Source organism: Bombina bombina, chromosome 9, assembly GCF_027579735.1.
Source record: "Bombina bombina isolate aBomBom1 chromosome 9, aBomBom1.pri, whole genome shotgun sequence".
NCBI classification, from domain to species: Eukaryota; Metazoa; Chordata; class Amphibia; order Anura; family Bombinatoridae; genus Bombina; species Bombina bombina.
Genome location: NC_069507.1, coordinates 130033015 through 130047770, shown reverse-complemented (window position 1 = coordinate 130047770; position 14756 = coordinate 130033015). Strand labels below are relative to the sequence as shown.

General features: G+C 42.8%; 1 protein-coding gene across 1 annotated transcript in view; it reads right to left on the bottom strand.

Moving 5' to 3' along the window:
• LOC128640063 (uncharacterized) overlaps positions 1-14756 on the bottom strand; it is a 248683-nt gene that overhangs the window by 152590 nt on the left and 81337 nt on the right. The window contains exon 2 of the mRNA XM_053692382.1: positions 342-502. The gene's annotated coding sequence lies outside the window, so the exon portion shown is untranslated. The remainder of the gene's footprint in view (positions 1-341; positions 503-14756) is intronic.

Here is a 14756-nt window from a genome sequence, read left to right as displayed (position 1 = left end):
TTACACATGCTGCAGGGTGTGCCAAGGGGAACATGCATTGTGCTGCTGGACAGCACAAAATAGTGACCCTGGACAGCACTATTCATGTTTCCCTCTGCACACCCTGCGGCATGTGTAACTCATAAGTGTCCAGGAAAACATAGCCGAGGTGGCAACCCTACATACAATAGATGAACCTTTAGGGACGGACTATAGAGAGCTGTGTGTCTGGCTAGAGAGAGAGTGAAACGGTTATCAGTGGAGTGGTGACATTAACTGTTTGAAGATGTTCTAAGAGGGCTGTCTTGGGGGGTTAGTGGCAACATTGTTGCTAGTGTAGGGAGGAGCTCCCCTTTTCTTACCATAAAAGTGGAGAACAAAGTTTCCTGGCCCTCTTCTTCTTGGATCCGAGACGTTTTTCAACTGCAGTTTGACAGCAGAATCTTGAATTTCTTCTTCATGCAGTGTTCAAAACATTCCAGACTGCCCCCAAAGCGATTCCAGGAGCTGGATTTCAAGAAATCTGGAAAAGAAAAGCAGATAAGTGACATGGATATTATTGAGGAGTTGGTTGATTTCATCCCACCAACACAATATACACAGTCACAAGCAAGAACACATAGCACAATTCCTAAACAAATTACAAGGTCTGCTATGATAATAGATAATGTCCACGCTGACAAAGAAGGTGCAGATTCGGCTTATGACTCTGAGGCTATGGTCAGGCCTGCTGTGGAGGAGGCCTATGTCGCACCAGAGGTCCCTGTTACAAACACGGCCTAATTGATACAGCCACACAGGGTATTAGGCCTCTAATTACTGGGCCCCTAAATGTAACAGGGCCTGCATCATTAAGTGTCAAAATTTGCATAAATAAAAGAGAGAAGCGCTCAACCTGGGAACGAACAATAGCATAATAGCTTGTTCTATGGCTAGTTACCACCCTAGAAGCAGCCTCTTTTAGCTCAATATGTGCCTTTCACAGAGAAGAACTTTCCTGTAGCATATCAGTCTGATCCTGACTTCACAGTACAGTCCAGCACCGAAATACCAGGCAATCCTTCTCTGAACGAGAGAAACAGCAAAAGCCAGACGTACGTTTCGGCCTATTGTGGGCCTCGTCAGTGAGGTGCAGCCATATTCCTCTAGGCACACTGAGCAACGGGTCCACGTCTGGATTCCCGCATCACACTTAGGGAGACTTCAATAAGTGTCAAAATTTGCATAAATAAAAGAGAGAAGCGCTCAACCTGGGAACGAACAATAGCATAATAGCTTGTCCTATGGCTAGTTACCACCCTAGAAGCAGCCTCCTTTTGCTCAATATGTGCCTTTCACAGAGAATAACTTTCCTGTAGCATATCAGTCTGATCCTGACTTCACAGTACAGTCCAGCACCGAAATACCAGGCAATCCTTCTCTGAACGAGAGAAACAGCAAAACCCCAGACGTACGTTTCGGCCTATTGTGGGCCTCGTCAGTGAGGTGCAGCCATATCCCTCTAGGCACACTGAGCAACGGGTCCACGTCTGGATTCCCGCATCACACTTAGGGAGACTTCTATAAGTGTAAAAATTTGCATAAATAAAGAGAGAAGCGCTCAACCTGGGAACGAACAATAGTATAATAGCTTGTTCTATGGCTAGTTACCACCCTAGAAGCAGCCTCTTTTTGCTCAATATGTACCTTTCACAGAGAAGAACTTTCCTGTAGCATATCAGTCTGATCCTGACTTCACTGTACAGTCCAGCACCGAAATACCAGGCAACCCTTCTCTGAACGAGAGAAACAGCAAAACCCCAGACGTACGTTTCGGCCTATTGTGGGCCTCGTCAGTGAGGTGCAGCCATATCCCTCTAGGAACACTGAGCAACGGGTCCACGTCTGGATTCCCGCATCACACTTAGGGAGACTTCCATAAGTGTCAAAATTTGCATAAATTAAAGAGAGAAGCGCTCAACCTGGGAACGAACAATAGCATAATAGCTTGTTCTATGGCTAGTTACCACCCTAGAAGCAGCCTCATTTTGCTCAATATGTGCCTTTCACAGAGAAGAACTTTCCTGTAGCATATCAGTCTGATCCTGACTTCACAGTACAGTCCAGCACCAAAATATCAGGCAATCCTTCTCTGAACGAGAGAAACAGCAAAACCCCAGACGTAAGTTTCGGCCTATTGTGAGCCTCGTCAGTGAGGTGCAGCCATATCCCTCTAGGCACACCGAGCAACGGGTCCACGTCTGGATTCCCGCATCACACTTAGGGAGACTTCCATAAGTGTCAAAACTTGCATAAATAAAAGAGAGAAGCGCTCAACCTGGGAACGAACAATAGCATAATAGCTAGTTCTTCTCTGTGAAAGGCACATATTGAGCAAAAAGAGGCTGCTTCTAGGGTGGTAACTAGCCATAGAACAAACTATTATGCTGTTGTTCGTTCCCAGGTTGAGCGCTTCTCTCTTTTTATTTATGCAAATTATGACACTTAGGGAAGTCTCCCTAAGTGTGATGCAGGAATCCAGACGTGGACCCGTTGCTCAGTGTGCCTAGGGGGATATGGCTGCACCTCACTGATGAGGCCCACAATAGGCTGAGACATACGTCTGGGGTTTTGCTGTTTCTCTTGTTCAGAGAGGGATTGCCTGGTATTTCGGGGCTGGACTGTACTGTGAAGTCAGGATCAGACTTATATGCTACATGAAAGTTCTTCTCTGTGAAAGGCACATATTGAGCAAAAAGAGGCTGCTTCTAGGGTGGTAACTAGCCATAGAACAAGCTATTATGCTGTTGTTCATTCGCAGGTTGAGCGCTTCTCTATTTTATTTATGCAAATTATGACACTTAGGGAAGTCTCCCTAAGTGTGATGCGGGAATCCAGACGTGGACCTGTTGCTCAGTGTGCCTAGGGGGATATGGCTGCACCTCACTGACGAGGCCCACAATAGGCCGAGACGGACGTCTGGGGTTTTGCTGTTTCTCTTGTTCAGAGAGGGATTGCCTGGTATTTCGGGGCTGGACTGTACTGTGAAGTCAGGATCAGACTGATATGCTACAGGAAAGTTCTTCTCTGTGAAAGGCACATATTGAGCAAAAAGAGGCTGCTTCTAGGGTGGTAACTAGCCATAGAACAAGCTATTATGCTGTTGTTCGTTCCCGGGTTGAGCGCTTCTCTCTTTTTATTTATGCAAATTATGACACTTAGGGAAGTCTCCCTAAGTGTGATGCGGGAATCCAGACGTGGACCCGTTGCTCAGTGTGCCTAGGGGGATATGGCTGCACCTCACTGACGAGGCCCACAATAGGCCGAGACGTACGTCTGGGGTTTTGCTGTTTCTCTTGTTCAGAGAGGGATTGCCTGGTATTTCGGGGCTGGACGCTACTGTGAAGTCAGGATCAGACTGATATGCTACAGGAAAGTTCTTCTCTGTGAAAGGCACATATTGAGCAAAAAGAGGCTGCTTCTAGGATGGTAACTAGCCATAGAACAAGCTACTATGCTGTTGTTCGTTCCCAAGTTGAGCGCTTCTCTCTTTTTATTTATGCAAATTATGACACTTAGGGAAGTCTCCCTAAGTGTGATGCGGGAATCCAGACGTGGACCCGTTGCTCAGTGTGCCTAGGGGTATATGGCTGCACCTCACTGACGAGGCCCACAATAGGCCGAGACGTACGTCTGGGGTTTTGCTGTTTCTCTTGTTCAGAGAGGGATTGCCTGGTATTTCAGGGCTGGACTGTGAAGTCAGGATCAGACTGATATGCTACAGGAAAGTTCTTCTCTGTGAAAGGCACATATTGAGCAAAAAGAGGCTGCTTCTAGGGTGGTAACTAGCCATAGAACAAGCTATTATGCTGTTGTTCGTTCCCAGGTTGAGCGCTTCTCTCTTTTTATTTATGCAAATTATGACACTTAGGGAAGTCTCCCTAAGTGTGATGCGGGAATCCAGACGTGGACCCGTTGCTCAGTGTGCCTAGGGGGATATGGCTGCACCTCACTGACGAGGCCCACAATAGGCCGAGACGTACGTCTGGGGTTTTGCTGTTTCTCTTGTTCAGAGAGGGATTGCCTGGTATTTCGGGGCTGGACTGTACTGTGAAGTCAGGATCAGACTGATATGCTACAGGAAAGTTCTTCTCTGTGAAAGGCACATATTGAGCAAAAAGAGGCTGCTTCTAGGGTGGTAACTAGCCATAGAACAAGCTATTATGCTGTTGTTCGTTCCCAGGTTGAGCGCTTCTCTCTTTTTATTTACTCATACTAATAGCCCCTCACTAGTTAATAGGCCTGTTGATAGGCCTCAGACCAATAGGTCTTTAACCATCTCTGGGCCCACACTGGTATTTCACCCCCTTGACAATATCAATATCGTTGGTGGGATAGTGGGTGAACAGTGTTTAGTTGGTGGTATAGTGGAACATTCCATTGCTCCTCGTGGCATTTCTAATCCTGCGGGCCACATGGTGGGCGTAGCGGCAGGCCCCATTTCCTCTCCCCCAGCCTCAAAACTCTTACCTGATATAGCGGTGTCCTCCTTGTTTGACCTGATCCCTCCATCGGCGGTGTCTTCATTCCTTGCCTCCATCACGGCGGTGATGGCCTCCTCGGGTCCTCTGCTCCGGTCAAAGCGTCCTTCTCCGTTGCGTTACTGGAAGTTGCCGTCACGGGTACAGCCCCTTCTGGTGACGTCACCAGAACTCACAATACACTCGGACATAGAGGCAATCGGTCAGGTCCTCGAGTGCTCTTCTCAGGTGAGCACCAAGAGAGGACACTGGCAGGGGAAGGATTGCTAACCTCCAGGGGGGCTGTTGCAGGGTGGAAAAAGCAGGGTATTCGGGGCCTATCGAGATTGGGGCGGGGCTATTCGCGGAGGAGCAATAGGCCACAAATCTATGCTGTGGGGATCAAGGGGTGGCACTCGAATTAGTATTAAAAGGGGGGCCTTTAATAGAGGTTGCAGGGGGTCAGTTTCACTGTTAAATATGACTGGCTCATATAATCATGCTGTTTTGAATGATGCACAAATTATTAATCAGATTAGGTCTAGTGACGCAGTTAGGAGTGATATGAATGAAGGGGCATAAGTTCAACACCACGACAGCCCCAGTGTGAATGTTAATCCTAATGTGTCCAATTTTTCCATGCAAGCGGGGCCTCATGATGCATGGTCTATACCAATAGTGCGGAGTGAGTATGTGAGTGTTTCTACATCATCCCATGATAATTTTAGGCCCAATATCAGTGTGAATGAGGTAGCTACCAGTGGTCTGAGTAGTATAACTAACATTGTAACAGAGAGTGTGAGTGTCCAGCATCCACATATTTTGGATGCCCAGAATACATTTGGGGCTACTAATTCTGGGAGTGTCAATGTACAACATCCCCCTATTAGGGATTTAAGTGAAAGAGTAGGGACTGCTAATCTTCCATTTCCTGTGTTCATAGTGCTTGCGAGTTATTCTCTCTCTTGCAGGGCGCAGCACAATCTGAAGCATCACTGCCAGCCATGCCTGGGCCATCTGGCATTGCTCCATCAGCTAACACCCCAGCCAGGATGCAGTCGGACGTGGTGACAGGCATCTGTCCTCAACAGGGTAACGCATCACTGCAGCCAGCAAGTAGTAAATTGGGGAGGGAGGCAGCAACAGCCGGCCCGAGTCATGCAGCAATGTCTTCTGGAGCTGGTAAGCCCGGTTCATTCACACATAACAGACCTGACTTGGCTGATTCGTCATTATCTGAATCAGAATCTGACAGTAACACCTCCTTGGGGTTAAAGACTAAAGGTCAAAAACTTATGTTTTCTACGGTAAAAAGAATGTGGCAGGAATTCCAGTCAGGTTCATTCAAGAGAGCAGCACAGCCGCAACAACATGTTGTGCAAGTAGAACCCCATTCTAAAACATCTCTTCAGGTAGAACAGCGTCCTCCCACTAGTCTAATCCCTGAGCGCAAAGGTTGCCTTTTATGGTGATTCCTTACCATCTTACACGCCCTCCCTGCATGGTCATTTAAAACAGAAAACCATAAAAAAGATTCAGCAGGGCAAATATGTAAATGTTTTTGAATTGTCAGCCGAGGCTTATAGGCAGAAGGAATGGAGCTCGGATGGCACTGGCCCCAAACGCTTTAAACGGCCTGAAACTTTTGAAGAGTGGCTTATATGCTTTAGAATGTACTCCTCATGTTATCTAGAAAAATACTCTAGTCAATATCATGCCATTTTAAAATATACTGATAATATCCACTGGATTCAGAGGAGATTTGGTGATGGAGCATGGAGAGACTATGATTCTGAATTTAGTCAAATAATGGCCGGTAATCCGGTGCTCACCTTTGATACCACCGATACCCATTTGTGGCAATGCCTGGGCTCTCATGGATCTCCCTCCGCTTCCACTAATTTTTTCGCTACAATCCTTTCGGTCCTCCAAGGGTAAATGTAAAGGGGGTGCCTGCTGGGCATTTTAGGACAACAGATGTGATAAAGGTAGCTCCTGCTCTTTCAGGCATTCATGCAAGTTCTGTGGTGGATCACACGCGGGTAGCGAATGTGCCAAGAAAAAGGAAACACCTGCCAGTAGACTGCCACCTAGATTTACTCTTGCTTCAAAAAGCACCAACACCAGTGATGGTGCACGCCCTTGAACCCTGGCTTTGGCAGTATCCAGACCGCCAAGCAGCAAATTTATTGCTGGGGGGGGTTCAAGAGGGTTTCATATCCCAGTAACACCTGGTATCAAAGGGTCGACACGTCATCGCAATTTAAAATCAGCGTACCAGTACTCAGAAGTAGTGAGAGATAAACTTTCCAAAGAAATTAGTTTGGGATGGATTATAGATCCTTTCCCTTCCCCTCCATTGCCAAATTTAGTAATATCTCCCTTGAGAGTAGTGCCCAAAAAAGATATTGGAAAATTTTGCTTGATACAGCACCTCTCCCACTCTAGGGGCAGCTCTGTTAATGATGCCATTGATCTGGAACTGAGCTCAGTATGCTATCAATCTTTTGATAGCGCTATAGAGCTTGTGCATGGGGTGGGCCAAGGTGCTTTGCTGGCAAAATTAGACATTGAGTCTGCTTTTCGCTTATTGGCTTTACATCCCTCTTCCTTTTACCTTATGGGTTGTAAATTTGAAGGTGGTTTCTATGTTGATCGCTGCCTACCCATGGGATGTGCCATTTCTTGTGCTTTGTTTGAAACATTTAGTACGTTCTTGCACTGGGCCATATCTCATTTGACGGGCTGTGAACACATAGCTCAGTACCTGGATGATTTTTTACTAGTAGGTCAGAAAGGTACAGAGAAGTGCCGGCAATTAATGCAGGTAATGTGTGATCTCATGTCACAACTTGGAGTTCCTTTAGCAGAAGATAAATCTGAAGGCCCTTGCACTTGCCTTACATTCTTGGGTATTGAAATTGATATTTACGCAATGCTTTGTAGACTACCATTTGATAAAGTACAGGGCATGCTCAAGGCGGTTAAAGCGGCCTCTTCTAAATTAACTATTTCCATAAGGCTATTGCAGTCTCTCCTTGGCCTTCTTAATTTTGCGGGTAGAGTCATTCCAATGGGAAGGATTTTTAACCGCAGATTGGAAGGGAAGTTGAGGGGTAGAATAAGGGCATCGGACAGGATTTTAGTCACCGATGGTTTGAGAGTGGATTTGAAAGTTTGGGAAGACTTCCTTCAAAACTTTAATGACATTTTTTTTTGGCGCTTTCTACCCATATCCAGTCAGTTGTTACATCTGTTCACGGACGCTGCCGGGTCCAAAGGATATGGCGCTTACTTTCATGGTCAGTGGAGTGTAGGTCCTTGGCCTCAGGATTGGAGGGTTTGCTTACTTTCAGGGTCAGTGGAGTGCAGGTCCTTGGCCTCAGGATTGGAGGGTTAGGGGCTTAAACCGTAATCTCACCCTGTTGGAGCTTTTTCCTATAGTATTAGCTATAGAACTATGGGGTACTCAATTCTCAAACAGAACTGTTATCTTCTGGACAGATAACCTCAATGTGGTACACGCCGTTAATGGCCTTTCAGTCACGTCTATTTGTTATGACACTTGGTGTTACGTTGTCTACGTTGGCGTTTCAATAGATACCGGGGATATGTTCAACCAGTTGTTTGAATATAGTCTGTACTGTTGTGTTTACGTTTCTAACTTTGTTTGTCATTACAGGAGTATCCCACAGTGCCAAGAGAGTATGGATCATGGGGCACTCGTATGTGCATTGGGCCTCCATGCGCTGTTTATCTCTCCTTGGGGGGCAAAGCCTATGGTTCCCATCCTCCAAAGCCTCAGTTAGATGGTTGGGTGAAAGAGGGATGTGCTGGCCTAGGTTACCTTCACTCATATCTGAGGCCCTAGTACGCTGAGTTAAACCTCACTTAGTGATCATCCACCTGGGGGGCAATGATATGGGCGCCATTCCAGTGTTGGAATGAATCAAATAATTGAAACCTGGGATTGCATGGATCAGGACACGTATCCCAAGTGTGGTAATTGGGTGGTCCAATATAATTCCCAGGCTGGAATGGCAACACATGGCGAATCACAGTGCAGCTTACAGAGTGAGAAAAAAGATCAACTCCTCAGTTGCGGATGCAGGGGGATTTGTGATAAAACACGATTCCATTATGGCCAACAAATTGCAGTATTAGACAAGATAGGTTTCATCTGGAGAATGTAGCCCTAGATATTTTTATACAGGATATCCAGAGTTCTATGGCAACCCTCCTGTAAGTCAGGTTGTGGTTTGAGTTAGGGTGGCGGCAAGTATGTCACTAAGATGCTATCTTGTGGCGGGAGGTAGCGACCCTGTTGCGCTGGTAAGGGCAAACGGGGGGAGCGATGGCCAATCTAAAAGTTAGAGGGGTGGACAGCCTCAAGTGCACATGGAGGGCCCCTCTGCTGTTGTTTCCGTTTTGGGCCACTTACCTCCAGCAGCGCTGGGTTTTGATTAGCATTCTCTCTTGCCGCCATCTTAGTCTTGTCGGTTCATTTTTTATGTTATTTAAGTTTAATAAACTTTTTTGCTCAGAAGACTCTCTGTTCTCAGCTTCACTCTCAGGAACGTTCAAGGCTTGTAAAGGTAGGGGGTCCTCCTCAAGGCATGTCACACTGTATGAAGGTATGCTTATTAAGGCTTGGTATAGCTGCTGTTCGAGCTGTTCAAAATGTGTAGCTATCAACTGTTTTATCTTCCACTCCCATAGAGATAGCCCTATTATAGCTTGGTCTGAGCTTCTTCCATGCGGCTTTTCCACAGACCGCATGGCTTCCCACTGCACCATATCAGACTTAAATTAATTAAAATGTTAGAAGACAGGTTCTTGTACATACATTTGAATATAAGTGAAACAAATTTAGCAGCATGTGTGCTGCTCGTACCTCCTTTTAGTTTCTTGGGGGGGTGTTAAAGACCTCTCCTCACTGGGTTAGCCGTAGGCCCCAATGCTCCGGATCGGTAGGTCTGTGTAGTATTCAGCTCATCTGGTATCTGAGGAGTCAGTTTAACCTGTATACATAGAATATCCTGGTAAAAAGAGTAGATGACTTCATATATTGGAGATAATCAGCAAGTTATCAACAAGCTACACAGAGCAACTCAAGTTGCTGTCCAGAGACACGCCCCCTACATTGGTCATTTTTAATTCTTACAGAGATACATACCCCCCAACTATCCCAATTTTCATGGGACCTTCCCGATTTAGGGGTCTGTCCCCAGTAGATGCACATCTGTCCTGCATTGCCCCACATCCCCCCTGCTGCTCTGCTATTTTTTAAAAAAAAAATTGTTGTAATGTTTTTTTATGCAATATTATTGGTCACATATATCACGACCACATACAGATGAGGCATGATGAGACTGAGGTTTGCAGTAACATGGCCAGTCACAGCTTTTTGGCGCATTTGACTGCACGTGTCGTGTCTCTGCTCTAGTCTTCTGGAATCTAGAGAAGTGAACAACTGTGTGCCGCTCTAGGACTCGTCTCGAGGAGGAGGACTACTAAGCTCTGACAAGCAAGACAGACTCTGTGAGTGCTCAGTCTGTGACATGCAGACAAGCTATATTGCACATCAGATTGATGATTTAGGACTGTTTCTAATAATTTTAGTGCAATTACAGTCTGTATTATTGAACTGTGCTAATACAGATTCATAATTCGGGAAATGCTATGCTATATACACTTATAAAAAGCTTGGTCAATCCTGGTCACTTATTCACAGATTAGATACAACTCTTTAATGCTCATGTTTACTTTACACAGGCTGTGGGAAAGAAGTGAAAGTTGTAAAACTTTCACCGGCAGGTTCCTCCACCACACCGAGCAGGCCCAGCGCTTGCACAAGGCAATATAGGCAACCACATAAGGGCGCCCCAGCAGTGGGGCGCAAAATTGGAGAGCAGTGAAAAGAAAAAAAAATGAAATATTTATTTTATTTTACTTTTTTTTTTAGACAGTGAATTTATTAGTGGCGGAACTTCCAGGGACCCAAAGGTCACATAAACCAACCATTTGTTGTGGCCACTGGGCCCTGGAGATCCACCACTTGTGAGGGCCCAGCAGCACCGTTCCTAGCTAACTTCCTTCTAATTCCCGGCTCTAACTTGGGCGCCTCAGTCATTAAGCTCCTCCTTCTCCAACGCCCGCACGCGCGCGTGGCGCTCTGTTACCCTGACCACTTGAAGAAGTTGAAGCCCAGCTGCCCCAATAACCGACCATCTGAGACTACACTGTCTGCGCAGCTCAGTAGTGTAAAAGACAGTGTCAATGAAACTTAAGCTGGTGTCTGTGCCGCCGAGGATGGAAGAGGGATGATTTGCAATGTAACCCTGGCCCTGCCTTCAGCCCTGCTCCTCCAGCATTCTTTCCTGGATCCTGGTGGCACACTGAGTACCGGGTTGTTAGGCATTGTTTGATATGCACATGTTAGGGTAGCATAGGACAGAGGATGTCTGTATGAAAGAACATGCATGTATAATAATAATAATAATAATAATAATAATAAAACTGGCTAATAATAAGAAGTTAGCTTGGCTATGTAAGACACTGAAGGTAGACCGTAGAATTAGAAATCAGAAGGAAGCAGGGTGAGTTGAGCATGTCTTGCTTTAATAAGGCAAAATAGGTGGTTACTCTTTTTCCCATGCAGGACATCGTAAGGAGGATCATTACACATGTAGAGACAGAAATCATACTGTATTAGTGGCTTGTGCATGCTACAATTACATTTGCCATACTGGACATTAGACAGAGGAAACAAAGTATCAGTGCTACTGATATGGAGACGTTTGTATTAAATATACACTATATAAATGGTCTAGGAATAGTATATATGTGTACTAATCTCACAAGAAAAATAAAACAATGCGAGCTAATAATGAACTCTTTTGAATCCTAAATGAGTACCATATAACACTAAAATATAATGAAAATGGTTCCTAAAGCAACATACAAAAATACTGTAAATAAGTTAAGAGATGCACAATGGTAAAATGCCAGATTCCAATGTAGCCACAAAGTATTTAAAACAAATGATTCCAATGCAAAAATAAAAGAAACAGTTAAAAACACTTTTAAAATACTGTAGGTAAAGAGATGCACAATGGTAAATACAAGATTCTAATGCAGCCACACAATATTTGAACAAATGGTCCCAATCAAAAATATAAAAGAAATTAGACATGTGCATGGCGAAAAAAATTCGGTTCGGTTCGCTTCGATTCTGAATTTTTCGAAGTTCGGTTCGGATCGATTCGAATTCGGAAAATTTTGAATCAATTCGTTTCGGATTCATTCAGATTCGAAGAAATTCGGCTGGATTTGGTTCGATTCGGTTCGATTCGGTTCGGAAATTCGGCAATTCGGTAAGTGTTAGGTGGGATTAGACTAGTATTATACTGTATATTAGGTGTCAACCTAACATACTGTATAATACTAGTGTAATCCCAATGGCCATCCGAATTTACGAATCGATTCGATTCAATTCGGAAAATTCGGCAACATTTTAATTCGGTTCGATCCGAATCGCCGAATTTTCCGAATTTCCGAATCGAACCAAATCACACATGTCTAAAAGAAATAGTCTTACGGATTGTGGCTGTGTAGTTGAATGTTAACCGTTAATCCTCACCAGACAGGCTGGTGTATGCTGCTCTCCAAAAAAGGGTGTATCATGAGTAAAATCCCTTGTGCAAGGCAAAAGCTAAAAAACAGAGAAGAGAAGAGCGCAATCCGGACTCAAGTGAAGTTTATTAGATAGATAACACACCACACTAAAATATTAAAACAGTAGGTATTCAGCGTACCAGAGGTTAAAAAACATAAGCATGTAGGAAACAATCATAAGGCAGGATGGATTACCGCTTCACCGCTCCCCTTTTCAAAGAAGCCTGATGTAAGAAAGTAGTCCTCCTCCACTCCTTTCGTGAACAGATGTGTTCGGCTAATCAGCTGTGGTAATTTCAGAAAAGCCGGTTCCGGTTGCTACCGGAAGTCTGTATGCATCACTGCCAATGCAGTGTTTCATCAATGAGAGTCAATGGAAATCCTTGACGGCCGTTTCGTTCCCTAGCGTGGGAACTTTTTCAAGAGGTTGCTACTGGTGACAAGCAATCTCCACCATATAAACTCATTGTAAGAATCTCATTGGTTAACCACTCTAAATTAACAAGACAATATATTTTGGCAAAGTATTGTATCAAATCATAAGTTAAAACATAATTCATAGTTTAACTCTCACAGTTATTGCAAAATGACAATATAAACCTAAAAACACAGTTAATATTTCTCCTAAAAGCCTATATAAAACATAAAAAGATCGTTCAGGTGTTATAAGATCATGCATACATTTTGTTGTTACAAAAAATCTTAAAACCGGACTTTATACATTAAAAATTAATTCTATAAATATTTAAAATGTTTCAACCCATTAAAAATAATATTATAGTTATTACTAATAAACAATAGAAAAATTAAAATTAATTGAGATTGCAATAATTATTGTCAAATAAATACATAGGTAAATCACATAAAATGAGCTATCTTAAAAAGAAAGATAAAAACAGTGTTATTAAAATAGGATAGATATGTTATTTCCAACTAAATGGTATTTGGCCTCTTATAATTTACAGATTATTGGTTAATTGTGGAAAGCCTCATACTTATATAATACAAAATATGGAGTATATTCTACTGAGAGTGTACGTGAGAATTAATGTGAAGACATATATAAACACTACACTCATCTTATTATCAGTGTAGAGATAGACAATTAATTTAGACCAAAAATGCCTGGATGTCAAGGTCTATATTGAGGCCTTCTGGATGTAGACTATTAAGGGTATAAATCCAGAAGGTCTCCCTTTTTCTCAGTTTTAACAATCTATTATGGTCTAATTTATTCGGGGCTATCCATTCAATAACTTTTACAGTGAGACCCTCAGGGTTGCTGTTATGGGCTATTCTAAAGTGTTCTGATACACTATGATTTTCAAACGAATTTTCAATATTTCTAATGTGTTCAGATACCCTATATTTTAGTTTTCTCTTGGTTCTACCAATATAAATTTTTCCACATTTACATGTGATTTGAAAAACAACATATGTGCTATCGCAAGTACAACTCATTTTACATTTAAAAGATTTTGATTTATTAAAATTATAAAATACATCTTCAATACTGACATATGGGCAAGTACTGCAATCTTCCTTTTTGCATTTAATCAACCCTTTTTTTGATGTTAGCCACATATTATTCTTTGTATTCGTAGGTCTATGTTCTCTTAATTTACTGGGGGCTAGTATATTTTTCAAATTATTATTTCTTTTGTAAACAACTTGAGGTTTCTGGCCTACATGTGTACCTAATACTGGGTCTCTACTTAGGATGTTCCAGTGTTTTTCTAAGATTTTTTGAATGTCTTTATAATTTTCATTAAATGTAGTTATGAATCTAACGTTCGGGTTTCTCTGTAGTTCTGTCTGGTCATTGGTATCATTTTTCTTTTTGTATTCTATCGGATCTTTTCTATCCATTTTTAATACCCTCTCATTGGCACTATTTACCAATTTGTCTGAGTAACCTTTGTGTATCAGTTTATCAGTCAAGGTTTTTGCTTCCTTATTGTAGTCTCCTAGGTTGGAACAATTTCTCCTTAACCTCTGAAATTGTCCATAAGGTATGTTGTTTTTCCATAAATATAGGTGACCACTATCCGCCTTTAGGAAACTATTGGTGTCTGTTGGTTTACTGTAATTGGTAACTTTTATTTTATCATTTTCAGAGAAAAGTATAAGGTCAAGAAATTCAATTTGTTTGTCTGAAATTTTTCCTGTGAATGTGAGGTTCATATTATTATTATATAAATGTTTAATGAAGTTATTAGCCTCACCATGATCCCCTACCCATAGCACAATAATATCATCAATGAATCTGTGATACTTTACAATATTATCCATATATGGGTTATTATTCCATACACAAGCATCTTCAAATTCTGCCATATAAATATTGGCGTATGATGGGGCAAATGTTGTCCCCATCGCTGTGCCATTAATTTGTTTGTAAAAGATGCCATCAAAATAAAAATAATTATGATTCAGAATAAATTGAATACTATCCTCAATAAAATCAATATGTTTGTTAGAAAGAAGACTGTTTTGTTTGAGTTGATTCACAATAGCTTCTGTGCCCTTTTTGTGTGGTATATTGGTGTAAAGGGCTGTGGCATCACAAGTGATCCACAAGTTGTCTTTATCCCATTTATG